This window comes from Thermobia domestica, chromosome 4 (genome assembly GCF_964235325.1).
Source record: "Thermobia domestica chromosome 4, izTheDome1.hap1.1, whole genome shotgun sequence".
Lineage (NCBI taxonomy): Eukaryota > Metazoa > Arthropoda > Insecta > Zygentoma > Lepismatidae > Thermobia > Thermobia domestica.
In genome coordinates, this window is record NC_137457.1 from 146523689 (window position 1) to 146543923 (window position 20235).

Genomic DNA, 20235 nt, shown 5'->3' on the forward strand with positions numbered 1-20235 from the left:
GTTGTGGTTCGTTCTTGTTGTTGTGGTTGGAATATTTCTTTTTGGGAAGTCCAGAGTTACTTGTTTTTCTCTGGATTGCCTCTTTTTGTATCATGTGGGCTAAAGGGAGACTTGCGCTTCTCTAGGGCAAGTTCCACCCTTTTTTTTTATAATGTTGGTTCTACTTGTTTGTGGTGTTCAATGACTTCTCTGTTTATTTCAATTTGAGTTTTATTAAAAAATATATTTTTTGTGTTTGGTTTTGAAATTAGTTGGTGCTTTGGCGTATTCAACCAAGTTCATATCTGATTTTTGAAGCCGTATTCGGGGTTTTCCAACTTGGGCCCCTTTTTTTTGTTTGGCTTCGTAGTGTTGCGCAAGGCGTCATAGTAGACTAGCTTGCGTAGTGTTTTTAAGGTTCTCTTTCCTTTCCCCGCTCAGCCTTTAGTTGGGCCAAGGGGTTCCGGGTTGTTTGCTGGTTTTGGAGTATTGTTCCTTTACTCTTCTCTTCTTTTCTTGTTTGGCCTTGGTTCACTTCTTCCGGTTTTTGGCTTCTCGATTGTGTTAAAGGGTATTCTTTGATTTGGGTTTTCCGCAGTTCCAAAGTCTTGGAGGGTTCGTACTAAAAAGTACGTTTTCACACAGGTCTTTACGAGGTATAGGAGTTTTCGTTGTTAGATTTGCTTTTGTACTGACAAGTACAGTTTCGATTTTTTAATTTCTGGTCTTAATGACTGCTTGGTGTGCGTTGCCCCAGGATAGTAGGGCTCCAACTATTTCGACAACTCGTCTCGTCAGCCGGGGCTTCTTGCGTGGTTTTCTCGTCGCAGTCTGCTTCCAAAGTGGCAGGTTGTAGTCTTTCCCTCTGTTTCTGTGGGTGTGACCTGGCTGGCTGATCACGTGATACCTGTGTGTTTGCGAGCGTGCTTTTGTTACGGTGCCCGCGTAGTTCTCTTTCTCCGTTACTCCTTCTCCTTAGTCTGGGTTCTTTCTGATTGGAATGTCCTTTTTTTGTTTAAGAATATGCTATGGTTTCATTTTTATTTGTTGTAATAAATTTGTTGGGGTCATCCCCTTCCTCCTTTCTCCGGAGGTTTGATTTGGTTTTTATATAGTAAGTTTCAAAGGAAAATTCTGTGCTTCATACCACAAGTAGTGGTTGTTTGGTGTTCAAGAGGGTGAGCGGGTATCAAAAAGACCTAACTATGCCCCAGTCGTCCTAGCTTGGCGACTTCACGTAATCTTTATAATCAAGTGTGCAGGTGGGACATAGAGCCCGGTTCCTCCATTTACACCCAGCGTTCTTTTCCTTTGCTTCGAAAGAGCTTGGATTCTCCTTTATTCCAGCGTTTGTGTTCAAAGATTTATATATACATATATATGTGTGTAATGTATATAAAATCAGAGGGGGCTTTAGTTTTCCCCTGTATATCGTCCTTTTTTTCCCTTTTTCCTTCTCTTTTTTGTTATTATTGGTATTATTACTGTTGTTGCTATTATTATTATTATTATTCGTTAAATAGTTTGGTTTATGTCGATGTGGCCACACGTGTGGTTGTTTCACTATAAATATGGTTATTGTATCTGTTGTTTCGTTTTTTTTTTTGCTGTTCTTTCTGTTTCCTTTATTATGTTTCGTCTTCCGTGTCTCGGTAATTTTTTCTGTTATAATTGTTGTTTCACTTGCTTTTAATACTTGTTATTTTGATTTTTTAGTTCGATCTTTCGGTCTGCATTAAAGCGTTTTTGTGCGTGTGTGTGGTTTGTTTTCGATCTCTCATTTGTGGTTTCTGGTTGGGATGTTTGACGGTTTTGGTTGTGTTTTTTTCTTTCCTCATGGGTTCTAGCTTCAATTGTTTATTCATTCTGTGTTTCCAGTTTCCTTGGTTGGATAGGTTTCTGTTTTACTCATGTTTTTTTTTTTATTTATTATTATTTACTTCTCCTGGTTTTCCTTCTTTTCTTTATTATTTTTCTTTCTTCCTTTTTTCCTTTTTCCTTTTTTCGTCCTCTCTCAGAGTTTCTCGTTTGTTTGTGGGCATGTGGTGTATTTTTTGTGTCTAAAATCAGCATTGTCTTTTATCTTGCTACATCCCGGTAGTTTGATCGGGTTTGGTTTGTTTGCATGGTGAGTCCCAATACACCTATGATTTTTGGCAGGTTTTTCTTTTTGAAGTTTTTGTTTTGTGCCTAGGATTATTTTCACGATGGGTTTCAGTTCTGTTTTCGTATAAAGGTTTCTTAGGGCCCGTTTCTGTCTGAGTTAACTCCATGTGAACGTAGTCGTTCGCATGGGCAACCGACAACTGGTCCCCCTGTGGTTGTGTGTTTGCGCAGGAGAAATATTTTGTCACCAAGTCTAATGTAAAAATATACATAAGACTATCCAGCCCTCTCCTATCTAGTGATGAGTCTGGTGGTTACAGAATTTCTCTCTCGCATTCTTCTTTTGCTCAGCATTTCTCGAGGTGTGATGGTTTTTTGCGAGTGCTAATCTTTTTTCCTTTTCATGCTTGGTTGTAAAATGTTGGTGTATATGGTATATAGGAGGTCTGTAAGATTTTTTTCAGCTGTCAGTATTCTTTGAGGGGTGTTTGTAGCGTCTTTTATTGCTATTTGGTAGAATAAGGTTTTAATTTCTGTGTGTGTTTCTCGGGTTCCTTTTCAGAGCAATCTGAATTGTTTCGTGTGTTAAGAAGTGGAAAGTCTTTTCCCGTACTTTCAGTTGGTTGTGGGTTGTAGTTTTGTTTGAGAGATTGCATATTAATGATTCTTTTCATTTTTTGTTGGTTTTCTGGTTCTACTTGCTTTTCCTTCTCTTCTTTTTCTTTTTTCTTTTCGTCGTTGTTTTGTTGGGTTTGTTGGTGGTGGTTTTTCAGTATTGCTTGGGTAGGGTATGTAAAATTTTAACTCTGTTTTGAAGGTTTGTTGGTCCTGAGAGAGACCCTTGTTCCTTTGGTGTTAGCTTTTTCTGTTTTATTTTTGGGAAGTTGTTCAGAAACTCGTAAGGTCTTGTATCGATTCCCTTCTTGGTTTTCTTTGTGGGGTGTTTTTGTTTTCGTCTTTCTATGATTTGGTTCTTTTCGGTTGTGGTTCGTTCTTGTTGTTGTGGTTGGAATATTTCTTTTTGGGAAGTCCAGAGTTACTTGTTTTTCTCTGGATTGCCTCTTTTTGTATCATGTGGGCTAAAGGGAGACTCGCGCTTCTCTAGGGCAAGTTCCCCCCTTTTTTTATAATGTTGGTTCTACTTGTCTGTGGTGTTCAATGACTTCTCTGTTTATTTCAATTTGAGTTTTATTAAAAAATATATTTTTTGTGTTTGGTTTTGAAATTAGTTGGTGCTTTGGCGTATTCAGCCAAGTTCATATCTGATTTTTGAAGCCGTATTCGGGGTTTTCCAAGTTGGGCCCCTTTTTTTGTTTGGCTTCGTAGTGTTGCGCAAGGCGTCATAGTAGACTAGCTTGCGTAGTGTTTTTAAGGTTCTCTTTCCTTTCCCCGCTCAGCCTTTAGTTGGGCCAAGGGGTTCCGGGTTGTTTGCTGGTTTTGGAGTATTGCTCCTTTACTCTTCTCTTCTTTTCTTGTTTGGCCTCGGTTCACTTCTTCCGGTCTTTGGCTTCTCCACTGTGTTAAAGGGTATTCTTTGATTTGGGTTTTCCGCAGTTCCAAAGTCTTGGAGGGTTCGTATTAAAAAGTATGTTTTCACACAGGTCTTTACGAGGTATAGGAGTTTTCGTTGTTAGATTTGCTTTTGTACTGACAAGTACAGTTTCGATTTTTTAATTTCTGGTCTTAATGACTGCTTGGTGTGCGTTGCCCCAGGATAGTAGGGCTCCAACTATTTCGACAACTCGTCTCGTCAGCCGGGGCTTTTTGCGTGGTTTTCTCGTCGCAGTCTGCTTCCAAAGTGGCAGGTTGTAGTCTTTCCCTCTGTTTCTGTGGGTGTGACCTGGCTGGCTGATCACGTGATACCTGTGTGTTTGCGAGCGTGCTTTTGTTACGGTGCCCGCGTAGTTCTCTTTCTCTGTTACTCCTTCTCCTTAGTCTGGGTTCTTTCTGATTGGAATGTCCTTTTTTTGTTTAAGAATATGCTATGGTTTCATTTTTATTTGTTGTAATAAATTTGTTGGGGTCATCCCCTTCCTCCTTTCTCCGGAGGTTTGATTTGGTTTTTATATAGTAAGTTTCAAAGGAAAATTATGTGCTTCATACCACAAGTAGTGGTTGTTTGGTGTTCAAGAGGGTGAGCGGGGATCGAAAAGACCTAACTATGCCCCAGTCGTCCTAGCTTGGCGATTTCACGTAATCTTTATAATCAAGTGTGCAGGTGGGACATAGAGCCCGGTTCCTCCATTTACACCCAGCGTTCTTTTCCTTTGCTTCGAAAGAGCTTGGATTCTCCTTTATTCCAGCGTTTGTGTGCAAAGATTAATATATACATTAGGGATGGCCAAAATTTTCCGGAATCCGGATTCCGGAAATTTTGTTTTCCGGAATCGGAAAATTTACTTTCCGGAATTCGGAAAAATTCCGGATTTCGGAAAAATTCCGGAATCCAGAAAAATTCCGGATTTCGGAAAAATTCCGGAATTCGGAAAAATTCCGGAATTCAGAAAAATTCCGGATTTCGGAAAAAATCCGGAATTCGGAAAAATTCCGGAATCTAGAAAAATTCCGGAATTCGGAAAAATTCCGGAATTCGGAAAAATTCCGGAATTCAGAAAAAATCCGGAATTCGGAAAAAATCCGGATTTCGGAAAAATTCCGACGTTCGGAAAAAATCCGGAATTCAGAAAAAATCCGGAATTCGGAAAAAAATCCGGAATTTTTCCGAAATCAGGAATTTTTCCGATTTTACTTTCCGGGTTCCGGAAAGTAAAAATTCTGGAATTGGCCATCCCTAGCTAGTAGCTGTTAAAAGAGAAACACAATAATGAATATCTATACTGTATTGGTTTCTTGTAGTTGGATATGTCTTTATCACTTACGTAGACAATTGCTACTGCAGTTATTTACTGTTTTATAAGGGTCTTATTTTCACACACAAAAAAGTCGCCGGTATGTCTCAAACATTATCGCGTTCCCACCTACAGCTACTCCAAAGCACTGCAAACTACTTTGTAACCAGGCGAAAGGCAATGGAGGAAAAGAAATCTCAACAAATATTCTAATAACATTCGCTTATTGTCAACATACCTACAGTGAGCGCAGAAAGTGTTCGTACACCGTGCATACTTTATATTGAAAACAGCTAGCATGAGAACGGGAGGTGGAAAATATATATATAACCAGAATTAAGACTACACATTCATACATTTTATTTCTATATACAAGAGAAAGGCCAAACAAACACAATCACTGTTTTGTTCAGAAGAAAAGAGAGAATTCCTTTTTTGTAAACGCAAAATGTCACCGTACACTTATGCTTGAATTAGTGCTTATAAAGTATATTACGTTATTTAATATTTTGTGGGATTACCCTGTGCGTTAATGATTGTCTGTAGTCTTCGTGGCATTGATTTCACCTGTAGTAGTTCGTAGTTCTGTAGCTTCGGGACTGATTATGTCCCATTCTTCTTGAATAGCTTTTCTTAGGCCTTCTTTAGTAGAGACAGGGCCGGCGCGAGAGAGGGTCGAGCCGTGCCACCGCCCAGAGCGGCAAGTCTAATGGGCGGCAAAATTTGAAAAAGAAAAGAATACTATCAAAATTTAATGCTTCGTAATAGGCTCACATGGAAAAATAAGATTGTGTTAACCTGAGAATGTAATTGAACTTACTTCACTCACATTCAAGAAATACTCTCTCAGGAAATTCAGAGCATTCCTCCTCGTTTTCAATTATCAAACTACTAGCCACAGGTATTTCGTTCAATATTTCCCTTGCAGCAGTGTAGATAGGATTTTGAGCTAGAGTGCATAAGATTATCACGGTGTCTTTTTATATTTTTTTCTATTCAATAATGTTCTAACGCTCCGCTCCAAGTATGCAAAAGGTACACTCCCACTTGAGACAGGCCGTTCTAGCCTGTAGCATTCAGGGGCGGATCCAGGACGGACTTCTGGGGGGCGGTGGGTTGTAATACTGCTACTTAGAGCTACTTTTAAGAGCGTCAAAAAATAAACAATATATTTTATTTATATATAAAATAAAAAAGTTTCCTCTTCTGGGGGGGGGGAGATCGCCCGATCGCCCCCCCCCCCCTGGATTCGCCCCTGGTAGCATCTAGAGACATTTAGGTTCTAATAGCGAGTTTTTGACCAATTTACAAATTGTTCATTCCGAATATAGTAAATCGTACAGCGTATTATTTCTTGAGAAATGTTTCATTTTTTGTATAGCTAAAAAAAAGTTTATGACTTTTTTTTTCTGCGTCAGTTCAACGTTAGGCCATACTAAAGGAACATATTAGTAGTCTCACTTTAAAATCATAATCCACCACAAGGTGGGAGAGCCGAATTGATGCTCTGACTCAGTTATCAAATATAGGAAGTTTATGATGCCTTACTTGAAATAAGTAATGACAATAGAACCGATAGAATGGTCGTCCACGATGCTCTGTGTATAGCAAACCAGCTGAGTTACTTTTCTTTCCTTTACTCACTCGTTGTCTGATATGACTTTAAAACATTGATTCTCATGTGTTGGATGCAGTAGGATTTCTTGAAAATATATCTGGGTACTTTGAGAGGAGCAGAAATTATGCAAAGTTTAAATCTTACTTAGTTGATACGATGGACTTGGCATCAGCATTAGATACGGGTGATCCACTGATACGTAATACAGTGCAAGCTCGAAGTCGAAAGAAGAGACAGTTTCAGTACGAGGCAGAGGATGAAGCTACTGAAAACATCCACAAACAAGATACAAGATCGATTTTTATTACAAAGTTCTAGAAGTGATTGTGTTAGCTTTTAAGAGAAAGATTTGAGCAACTTAAACATCACAGCGAATATTTCAATTTTCTTTGCGATATAAGTAATCGTAAAGATATAGCCTACCACCTTAACTTTTTGTCTGAAAAGTGTACTAAACTTACCACCATTTTAACACACGAAGAATTGAAAGATATTAACCCCAGTGATTTGAAAGACAAACTGAAAGTGTTATCCACTATAATTAAGCCTGTGAAAGTTCACAAAATAATAATAATAATAATAATAATAATAATAATAATAATAATAATAATAATAATAATAATAATAATAATAATAATAATAATAATAATTAAGGAACATGACTTTGCTCCCAATGTTAGTATTGCACGTAGAATTTTGTTAATCTTGCCTGTAACAGTGGCAAGTGGAGAAAGAAGTTTTTGGAAACTTAAGTTTATTAGAAACTATCTACACTCTTCTATGTCTGAAACACGCTTGAGTGGTCTAGCGACGATATCAATAGAACACAAATTGGCTAAAACATTGGACTACGTGATGTGATAAAGGAATTTGCTCATATCAAAGCAAGAAAAGTTTCTTTCAATTAAGATATGTTAAATTTATGTATGTCTATTGTGTTTTAGTACATTATAAGGCTTAAGCTAATCACTTACATTTACCATAATATCTGATTTACTGTATTATCTTCTTGCTCCATACTCTGTTGAAAACGCCTTTTGATATAAAATAAGCCTAAAAATTAAAATTCTTAGTCATGATTAAAGTATATTTTTAAAATTTTTTTTTGTGTATGCGCTGCTCTATATTACAGATATACAGCGAAATCGAGCATACTGAATATTGTGTCAGTATAGAATCGTTTAAATATTACGTGAACATTCCAGAAAGGTAGTTTTTTTTTGTTGTTTACTTTTCCATTTTATACATGTTTTTAAATGACACTTGAACGTTATCTGTCAAAATAAGGTTTGGGGATTAAAGGGGCGGCATGTGAAAGCACCGCCCAAGGCGGCAAAATTGCTAGCGCCGGCCCTGAGTAGAGAAGCTGTGCCTTCTGATTGTTGTCTCCAGAACAGACCATAGATGTTCTATGGGGTTCATGTCTGGGGATTGGGGAGGTGTGCGAAGCTGTTTCAAGGTATTATAGAGTAGCCACAATCGAGTATTTTCCGCTGTATGTTTGCAGTCGTTGTCTTGCTGAACAATAAATTGTTTTCAAGAACCATCTTCTGCGCACTAGTATGGAGATTTTCCTTTAATATGTTAATATACACTTTGTGGATCATCACTCCATCGATAAGGTGGAGACGACAGTAGGGTGGGGACACTTGGTGCTGTTTTTTTTCCTACTGCGCATGCGCAAACCCTGGACGCTGATTGGCTGGCGCAGGTCACGTGACCCCGCCACGCCCCTTGACGCTGATTGGCTGGCCACGCCCCCTTCACGCTGATTGGCCGGTGCAGGCCACGCCCCCGGCCACGCCCCTTGACGCTGATTGGTCGGTTCCGGCCACGCCCCCTTCACGCTGATTGGTCACGCTCTTTTACGACCTCCGATTGGCTGGCAGCGGACCCCGCCCCTTGACGCCGATTGGTCACGCTCTTTTACGACCTCCGATTGGCTGGCGGCGGACCCCGCCCCGTACGCGCCGATTGGCGGGCGCAGGACCCTCCCTCTTTACGCTGATTGGTCGACCACGCGCACGGTCTGCGCAGATCACCCTCCACGCACTCGTTCCCTTTTATGAGCACTTTACGAACACATAGCAGATCGATAACACATTCTCCATCCATCTATTTAACATAGCACATATTACATAAGACTATATAGCATAGCAGGGGTGTACTTGTTCCCTTTTATGAACACTTTACAACCACATAGCAGAGTATGGCTTATTTTCTTTTACGGGGTAGCAACACCCCAACCCTCCTCCTTTCTCATCCAGGGCTTGGGACCGGCAATGGCGGAGTTTAAAAAAATAATACCATCATACTCTCATAAATGAATAAAGCATAATATCATTAGCATCAATATTGGTGAGTGAGAATTTGTTTAAGAAATCGTGCAGTGAATAACCAGATGCACGACATGCTAGATATAGAAAACAGTAATGTCCACAAAATCGAGATAAATCACCTTGAATACGTCTATTATTCCATGTATAATACAGACAGTTTCGTTTTAAAAACCTTATATGATGTTGTATATAGGGAGGTATACCATAGCTATCGAAATACTCTCCCACACGCATATTAGATATATAAACAGCAACCCAATGTTCACCAGGCTTATCACTAGAATCAGTATTTATAATTATGGCGGCTGGAAATGTATGAATAAACAAAGGTAACTCATCGGCGGCATACACACCAATAAAATGATCTTTAGGCAAATTTTGTTGTAATACTTCATAAAGCTCAATTGTATTTAACATTTTTAATTAATATATACTTTTCTCTGGAAATCAATTTCTAATTCTGAAGAGAATTCAGCATAAATAATTGCTGTTACAGGAGATGGCAGTGCTTCTTTAAAATGAACCTCTAGGCGTACACTTCCTTGCCGTTGTGGGCTAGTATGAAATCCAGCGCTAGCACTAGAATCGGGAGTTAAATCAAACACCAGTAGAGTATAACCATTAGGATATTCGGCTAGTGAAATATTATTACCTTGATTAGAATAATAAATACCTGAACCTGTAAATAACGTGGAATATGCTTGTATATATAGCTTATTATCAAAATCAGGTTGTAATGGTTTGGAAGGCACAGGCGTTCCATCAACATACAGTGTAAAAAATGACATATTAAAATGCTGAAAATTGAACGGATTTGTCTGATAAGTACCATTAAAAGCAGTATTAGTAACAAAACCAATAATAATACGTTTAGGCACTAGGCCTGAAAATAGATCTGGAAGTGTACTATCCATAATTCCTTGTGGCAGCGTTTCAGTCTTCACTTGCACTTTTGTTATAGGATATTTTACTCTAAATTTAGGATTTTGTAATACTTTATTATGCGCTATTTTAACTGCTGGTGATACATCAACCTTTTTCACAAGCAATGTTGCATCTGTAATTACAACTTTTCCATCAGCATCTGCGTCACCCATTAGACAGAATGTAGGTTTAGCTGGAATTAGTTTAATGCGTAGTTGTACACCATTCAGTAAAAATTTCTCCTGATTAAATATATCAGCATGAATATAACCCAATAGTTCAAATGACTGACTTAAAGTAGTGAGAAGAAAACGTTGTTTAAATCCTACATTAGCATCGGCCACACTATCCATATGTCCTGCAGTATCTTTAAACCACATTGATGTTTGAAGATGCGTTGATTTAGCTTCAGCATTATAATTTAGTAGTTTTTCAATATACGATCGATATGGATATGTGTGTGAAGAGTAGGAAATAAGTTGATTATTTAAATATAATTGCAATTCACTGAACATTGCATTGAGAAAATCATTTACAGGGCCGATTTTCTTATCGGCAGAAGTTAAATTAGAACCATCTGATTTAGTAATTTTACCTTTAATATAAAACATTGTGTGCGATAAGTCAATATAGTCGTCCCCATGACCGGGGACAACAAATTCTATTGGTGCATTATCAGCTATCGAAGCCACAGGCTTATATGGAACTATTTTATTACCTATAATACTGGTTTGAGTGGGTAAACCAGCAAATAAATCTAATTCTGATTTCATACACTCACACTGCATTTTCTCTCTATTATATTCACACATGGTAAAATTTATAATACCGTATTACGTTTGCGAAAATGTAATTTTACACATACACTGCCATGTTGGAAAGGAAGCGGATTACCTGTACTATCTCTTAAATCAATAATAATTTGATCAAATTGTTTACGTTGCACGGGGACATAGTGAGGATTGTCAAAAATATGTACATTATTAATACCATACTCTGTAATATTTGTATTTATAATACGTAACAATGGAGCTACTGTGTCACCCACCATTTGTGGTTCTACAATATCACTGTAAATATACATAAGTGTAGGTAGCGATTTCTGTAAATCAGGTGGATAACGAGCATGATGCACAACTGCAATATCTTCTTGTTGTATGTGATCAAAACCTAGTATTCTGGCTAGTTCAGGAGATAGACGTACTTCTATACGCCTCTCTTGATCTTTTATTACTCTACTGACTTCAATTCGTTTTACTGATGCTTTAACTTTTAATTGTAAATTTAATATATCACTTTTATGATTAATTTGAGATAGAATATCATCGACATTATAATAGTGTCCTGGTAAGATTTTAGTTATGTTCCAGCTTTCTGTATTCATGAGACGGTAATAAATATTATTAGTATATTTGGAAACATTCTGAAATGAATTTGTATAATGTACTTCAACAACTGCCGTCTCCCACTCACCTTTCTCTAGCACCAATGGATGATATAATTTGGTAGTATAACATGACAAAGTATTTTGTGGAAAATACTCCATAGAACTGTTACTCGGTAGTGTAAGATAAAAGCTAGTCTGTTCCATATTAATCAAAAATATCACTCTTCCTTTTCTTTGTACCACCAGTCGTCTTTGCAAAATGAACTTTTCTCCGTTTTCTTCCAGATCCTACCAACACTTGATTTATTTTATTTTGAGCTTTAGTTTTTAAATTATTTTTAGCTTCTTGCCAACGTGATGTTAAAGCTTCGTCAATAGGTCTATTATCACCTAATACATCTCCTGCTACATTAATTCCTGTACGTAACAATTCTTTACCAACAGTTCTTGCTCCTTGTTTAATTAACGGAAATACACTTCGAAATAAACCACCTAAAAAACTTCCAATACCATAACCTTCTTGATATGGTGCACCTCTATACACGTTATAACCACCTCCTGCTTGGTGAGTATAGTATTTAAAGTATGGATCATTCATTATTATTATTATTTTTTCCTATATACACAAATATAACAATCGTTTATAATATTGTATTGTGGCTAAATGTTTTTTAAATATGACACAGGAATCCATGAATTAAAGGAAGGGGGATATCCCCGCCAACGAACAAGTACACGTTTACCTTTAACTTCTAAAATTTCGTCTATTTCATAAACTTTAGGCAGAGGCACTCCTTGTAATTCCTCCTCGTAAAATGTACCATCAATTACTTCACCATTTAAGTCCTCCAACACATAAACCACTTTCTTTTCCTTACGTATCACCTGTTTTATTTTAAATATTTCTACAGTCCACTTTTCCTTGTACCCTTTTTCAAAATGCCGTTTTGCTTTAGTAATGCGCACAGTTTCACCTTTTTTATATTTTGCAATGTTAGTATGTGGCACTGGTTTTATTAATTTATTCCAAACTTGTTGAAAAGTGTCCTGGTTCACACTGGCGGGTGGTAATTGATGAGCTCTATGCGGTCTAGAATTATATGCCTGAACAAGTTTCGATAGCACATCTATGTATCGGTAAGTCTTCTTGGCTGTAAAATATTTCCACATTCGTTCTTTAAGAGTTCGATTAAAACGTTCCACCACACTTGCTTTAATATCGGCGTTTTGTGTTGTGAAGAATTTAATATTTTGCTTTTTTAAGTATAACTGAAATGGTCTATTAACAAACTCTGTACCTTTATCTGTTTGTAGACGTAAGGGTCTACGACGTGTAGATGCAAATATTTGCTTAAATGCTTTTATAATGTTTTCACCAGTTTTTGTACGTACAGGCACAGCCCAGGCATAACGACTAAACAAATCAATCACTGTTAAAATATACCTATTACCATCATTATACTTCTGCAGACTGTGCATATCGTTTAAATCAGCTTGCCACTGATCGTCGATATTGAACACTAAATAGGGATTACGTGGAAACTTTTTACGTACAGGCTTATGCAGAGTATAAGTCGATTGTTCTTTTACCCACTGTTGCACTTTGTGTAAAGGAATAGATTTCTTCACAGCTCTCCATAATGCGGTAGCAGTTGAAAACGAGGCAGGGTGTGAAGGGTTATAATAAATATCGGCCAGCTTCTTCATATTTTATAATCACACCATCTGTTGACAACTTTACGTTTACGTGGTGGCTCCTCCTCCTCCTCCTCTTCTTCTTCCTGTTTTGGATCAGCGGCAGCGGCAGATGATGATGTCAGCTTACGAATATATTCTATACGTTGTGGGTTACCTATATACTCTAAAGGTATATTGGATTTTGCTAACAGTACAGCAAAGGGTTCCCAACCTGTAGGGGGAATATTTTTCTTGCGATACCTGACAAAATCTGCTATTAGATCTACTATATTAGCTCCAGGAATTAATTTATTATAAATATTAACATTACCACTGTCATCCCAATGAATGTTGGAATTTTGTTTTAATCTACGTAATAAAGGTCTTGCTTTACGCAGACAATTTTCGGGGAGAGTAGATAGCATTTCATCGTCCTCATCCTCCTCCTCCTCCTCCTTCTTAGTACCAACACTAGTTGATGTTGTTGCAGTAGGTTTTTGCACAATGTGTAAATATTTTTGTAACACCTCTTTATAGCGTATCCATTTTTCTTCAACACTCATATTTTTATTATTTAAAATATTTTTCATCTCATCATCTAAATTAGATATAGTTTGATATTGGTGCAATTTTTCTGGTGCAATTAAAACAAGCTTTTGTGCATGCTGCATAATTATTTAATTAAAGTAGATAGTATACCTCCAATAATAGGTGCAAGCAAAGCAGTAAGAAACCCACCTTTTTGTACAATTATTCGTTTTTTCTTTTGTTTTAATGATGGACCTTTTTTCGCTAAATACCTCAATTCCTTTCTATACCTTTTTAATCTATTTTTCTCTTTTTTATTTAACGGAACATTTCCTTGTAATACGTTATAGGAACATTCACAAATAGAGCGAATTAATTCGGGATCAGCATTTTGTAAAATTGCTTGGCGTACTTTGGGTTTTGCCTTTGCTAAAAGTTTTAGTAAATGTGCACTCTCTTTGCTAATCATTTTTTTCTTTTTGTAGCTATTATATTAAAATTGATTATTAAAACATATCAGTTATTGAGATTATTTTTTTACCGGTACATAAACATAATTGTAAGAATCTGAGGGGAAAATTTTTGTTCGAACACGATGTTCGTCTGGAGTGCCCTGTTTTAAATCAAAAACCAAATAACTATGAGGATTTTGTGTTGCGTCCTGATAGGCTTCCTGTACAAATTTTGTGTTACCAGGATATAATTGGCGTGCTAGATAATTAATTTGAGCCTGGTCTCTGGGGTTTTTAAAACATATTATATAATGGCAATTTAATGATATGTCTCGCATACCTTTAGCTTGATGAAACAAATTTTGTGTTATAAAAATAACACTTAAATCTCGGTGGTGGCTACCTTTAGTAAAAAAGTCAACAATTCGTGTATCACACTCTCGCATTAAATCGTCAATAATTACCAGATGGGGGCCGACTTGTGCTGGAAAATCATCTATTTTGGGGAGCCCTTCTTTAAATCTACAACCTGAGGATAGAGTTTCATACAGAGGTTGCCACTCACCATAACACCATACTATATTTTTCCATTTTTCGGCATAATGTTTTAAAAACTCTTTTACAAAATATGATTTACCACACCCAGTGGGACCAGCTATAATACAAGTAAATGGGTGTTGAAACTCCATATTCTGTTACACCACAAAATAATTATGAATATAATAACATATTATTATTACGATTCAGACGGTAGATTGGTAGCAGTAGTAGTAGTAGTAAATTCAGGCATGTTTACAACTTTACATAATTGAGAACTAGTAATTATGGTCCGCTGAATGCACGGCAAATGAAGCTGGAGTTTTCGCCATGTACAAACACTGAAATTTACCTGACCATTACTATCGTCATCTGACGATTGAATAAAACACTGACGAATACCGTTAAGAGTATCTGACAATGATATTTTATAATTTTCACTAATGAAAAATTGTGTAGGCAATGAAGAATCTGTAACAGCGTTAAAGTAGTTTTCAATATCTGAATAATATGATAGAAAAGTATACCACTCATCAAGTGAAAGACGAATACGATCATAGTAATTATGTAAAATGATAATAACAGAAAATTCTCCCTCACCATCGTATGCTAGACCAACACATACCTCGATTTCATCGAAATAATAATAATAACGATTTAAAATTTGATTATCCATTTTTTACTCTCTACTTAATTAAAAACTATCGTTTCTACTAATACTGTATTTACCCTATTCGATTTCTTTTATAACCGTAGGGAAGTGTATCAAAATTTTCTATTCGTTTCCTTTTACTAGCAGTAACCTGATAGATTTTATGCGCCTCCGGCTTAGTAATCAATTTATAATCTTTAGTACGTACAATTTGTCGACCGAGAGGAACGCTAATAGAAGGCGAATTATTTAAAATCATATCTTTCATTTGTTCAAAGTTAACATATTTTAATGTTTTATTATTCAGTGTGATTCCCTTGATTTTACATACTGTCTTTGTTTTACCATTAAGAGTGTTAACAACAGAATAGCCGTATCATTTGGGACCACCAGCACAAAATTCTTCGATATATGCATCCGGACCATATTCTGCCAACTCATTCTTCCATTCCCCTAAATGCACTCCTATTTTTAACTGTGGCTCACCAGGCGATTGAGTGTAAATAATACTATCGGTATCATAATATAACACACGCTCGCCAAGTAAATCCAAATAACGAAATAACTCGAGGCGAGCGTGTGTCGTGGTGTATGCGGCGATTATCACGTTAATGTTTTTAGCAGGAGCAATAACGCTCTCATTAACACTCCAGTTGAGCACACGGAATTTGTCGCCGATTGGAATACACGAATTAACCTCAATATTCGGATTTGTTAATTTATCGAAATACTCCTCGGGAGTTTTAATGATAGCGATTTGCTCCATGTTTTCTCTTTGTGCGAACTTACCCCACAGGCTGTTTACTCCTAGCTTTGAAATTCGTTTCTTAGGTTTGTTGCGCATAATCTTTTCCCGGTCTAATCGGATACCCTCTTTCTCATAATACTCCTGTATGAACCGGTCTTTTTGTTGTTCGGTGACGCATCCTGCAGGCCAACCGTTACACTCAGTCTTGATCTTCATAAACAGGTTAATGTATTCCGTGAAAAGACCGCCCTCTTTCTTTTCAGCGTCATACATTACAACCTCATAGCTCCATACCTCGTGTTTTTCTAGCACTCTATATCCTTTCTCGACAGCTACCCGCACTTCGTCTACAACCCACACTCCAGTCAAAGCTCTTTCCCCCTCCGAATGCCTGCATTCTTCTTCCTCATTCAGAGTGTCCGCGCACGTTCGGCATAAGGGGAACAATAATTTTCCACCACTCCGATAGGGCAGCACCGGGTGGTAGAGATTGGTCGGGGGTAAAACCGAACACTTTATTATTCCCTCAAACGCTGAAATATCGGGACACTCGTCATCACCAACATAAACTTTCGGATGACCCACAGGATATTTTCCCACCTTACAACAGTAAGGATAGAGGGAGATTATATCTGTATACATGATACGTTCTCCCTCTTTCGTCTTTCTGTAGAGTTTCACGTTGTCGACTCTACCGCCATACAGGGCATCCCGCGGGTGAATTGGGGCTTTTTTAGTCATGATGTGGTTTTTTACAAATATACTCACCGGTGGGTGTTCTTTTAAAAACTCACGCCACCGGCATTCCCATATTTCATGGACTATATACCCCAGCTCTTTTAATCGGATAATTTTATTTACACTACTTTCATAACGCATATTAAAAGTAGTGTACGCGTCATTATATATGGGGTTGTCTCGGCCTGTGGGGTAACACTCCCGGCACCCGTGAAATAGACACCCTTGGTACTCCCAAACGTGTTCTTCTCCGTTATAGTGTGCATATCCATCCACTTTATATCCTCCTCTCACCACAACCTCTCGCCCGTTACCAGAATGTTGGATTCGTGTTTTCAATCTGTCGGCCTCGTACACGAGCCACTGAACGGCGCCGACAGATTGATTATCACGCCACCGGTAGCCACTATGTGGGATAATACCAATGGTGTCTTGGCACAGGAACTTTTTTCGATACATTAAGTTGCACGCGCTGGCAATGCTTATAGTCTCCACGAACGGGTTGACGCCCGATATAGCCTCAAACTCGTTCATGAATTTTACGCAAGCATTGCGCAGCACGTCCACATCGTTCGTACAGTATTTTATAAGTTGTTCTTTTAAAACGAAACCCGTCTCTCCAAGTGTTTCCTTTTCCTCATTGTACCAACGCAAAAACTTCTCTTTCTGTTTCTTTTTCAAACCCTCCACATCGTAATACTCGATAGCCGGTAAAGCACCCCTATACTCCTGATTAGCTTTTGCATTGAACAGATGAGGGAAATGACCCTTCGAGACGGGCAGATCGAACGCGTCGCCTAATTTGGCCAAAGGCATCGGCAAGAAATTTAGACTATCGATAAATTTTAAGTATAAATACTCCATCGATAAAATTTTGCACCCCCGCATAATTATTCGCGGTGTCCATTCTTTATGAAGCATCATTGCACGTAAAATAAAATGGGCGTCGTAGCCCTTTGCGTTATGGGCCACGACGACTATTTTATTTATTTCAGAACGTCTTTGTGCTAAATAGTCTAAAAATTCGCCGATGCATTTGTCCCCGTAAAATACATGTGTTCTATCGCCGCATACACCACACCGTTCAGTCTCACTGTTTTTACAACGGTAGCACACCTGTTGGCTGACTAACAGGTTGGGCTCATGCTCAAAAATACCTCCGGCTATCTCTTTGTCTTGGCGGCACTCAATATCGTAAAATACTAATAGCCATTTCTGTGGGGTACGCGTTCGGCATGGTTGTATATAACATAAATGGCCTGACGGCATCATATTATTACACCCCGTGCAGAATACCTCCCCACAGACTTGTGGATTCCGCCCTTTTTTCACGACGTAGGCTTTACGACATTGAGGGCACACCTTCAGAATAGCGCACAATGAAGCCTTATGGTTTTTGAGGCACTGAGGCCCATAAAAACATCTATTGCATTCCCGGCAGTATACTACATGCTCCGTAATTGTGCATGGTGGTCTGTTCCGGCATTTATTGCATAAAGCTTTACACTTCCCTACGTGCCTGTCTTTGGTTTGAAATTTTTTGTGACATTCTTCGCAGAAGTATCCGCATGAAAAGGCTGCTGTTAGGCTAGTGATCACGTTATAATGGTTGTTAATATATAACAAATTAATCTGTTTGCCATGACCGTGACCCTCAAAAAATATTTTTTCTCCCGATAACCCATCATACACGGTGATTTTATAGTCCGCTAAATATGCCTGAAATTTTTTTAATTCCGGTATCCCCCCACCATTCTCTAGGCTAACACCAGCCTTTTCACTTAGTTCGGATACCTTTTGAAACATATGTTTTGCGTATTGATGGCAATATCTATATCTTTCTTTTGTATCATTTTTATGTTCAATAAGCCCTATAGCTACCACCAGAGCTTGACCCAAACAATAGTATTCAGGGTTTTTAATGACTATAATACCTCTGTTATGTTTTATGTACTCGTTTATGTCAGAAAAATTCTGTTTCACCCGTCCCATACCAATAGGCAATTCGACGTGGTGAAAATAGAGAATAAAGCGATCTTGATATAAGAATGAAGTATTGGATTGAATTACTTTTTCTAACGCACCCCACACATTTTCAGCAGTCATATTATTAGCAGTTCGAAACGACAAATAGAATGGTTTATCTGGGTGATTTTGGTTTATAAAAGTCAACCCTACACGATGATGAGGGAGCACACCTCTCATTACATACCGTACCAAATCATTAATACCATTTTCTACCCATTCAAGGGGGTTTTCTCCCTCGGGGGGAGGAGTTAATTCAATTGTCAGTAAATTCCCATTATCTTTAAACTGTCTATAATATTGCTGAGATTCAGATATTATATTAAATCGCTCCATTTTTTTGCTGTTTATCTAACTTTTAGAATATTGTAAAATCGTAATTGCTGTCTTCCAACTATAGAACACCAATTAGTGTTTTTTCTAATAACCTATTATTCTTAACGTTCAACAATTATTCACTGTAACACTATATTTTTTTTGCAAAATTCTTCTCGAAAAAATCAGGTATTTGCAAGAAAAAAGTAATTGGGACTGTTCCAACTATAGAACACCAATTAGTGTTTTTTCTAATAGCCTATTATTCTTAACGTTCAACAATTATTCACTGTAAAGCAATATATTTTTTTGCAAAATTCTTCTCGGAAAAATCAGGTATTTGCAAGAAAAAAGTAATTGGGACTGTTCCAACTATAGAACACAAATTAGTGTTTTTCCCAATAACGTATTCTTTCTAAACCTGTAAATAGAAAAAAACGGAATTTTACTTTGCAAAACAACCACCGAAAATTTTGACAAAGTTAAAAAATGCTTATTTTTAAAAAAATCTATATTCGGCTTATTTTTGGACGCTGTGACGCGTGGTTTTCACGATCGTATTCAACTCAACGTATATTTCAAAAAATAATCTATATTGGGTGAGGTTATGAGGAACACTTAAAATCCACCACCGAAAATTTTGACAAAGTTAAAAAATGCTTATTTTAAAAAAAATCTATATTCGGCTTATTTTTGGACGCTGTGACGCGTGGTTTTCACGATCGTATTCAACTCGACGTATATTTCAAAAAATAATCTATCTTGGGTGAGGTTATGAGGAACACTTAAAATCCACCACCGAAAATTTTGACAAAGTTAAAAATGCTTATTTTTAAAAAAATCTATATTCGGCTTATTTTTGGACGCTGTGACGCGTGGTTTTCACGATCGTATTCAACTCGACGTATATTTCAAAAAATAATCGGTCTTGGGTGAGGTTATGAGGAACACTTAAAATCCACCACCGAAAATTTTGACAAAGTTCAAAAAATACTTACCATTAATTCGCCAAAAATTCACTTCACTGTTCTCACACACTGCACACGATGTTATCTTTTTGAAATCCGACGAATAACTGACTGAGAACTGCTTCGAACCTCACCCCTTATATAGTGTTCTGCTTTCCTCTGATTGGCTAAAATAAAACTTTTTTTCATTGGAGCAAAATCTACAAGTCAAGTATCTCATTGGCTAAAATAAAACTATTTACTATTGGCTCCAAACAAAAACGACTAAGATAGGTGCTAATATTTTCTACCTCCATTTTTGATGTCCGAAAATCATAAAATGACCCATATCTCGAAAACGGTCAAAAATATCAAAAAAATAATCGAAAAAATCCCCCCGTACCTCACCCCTTG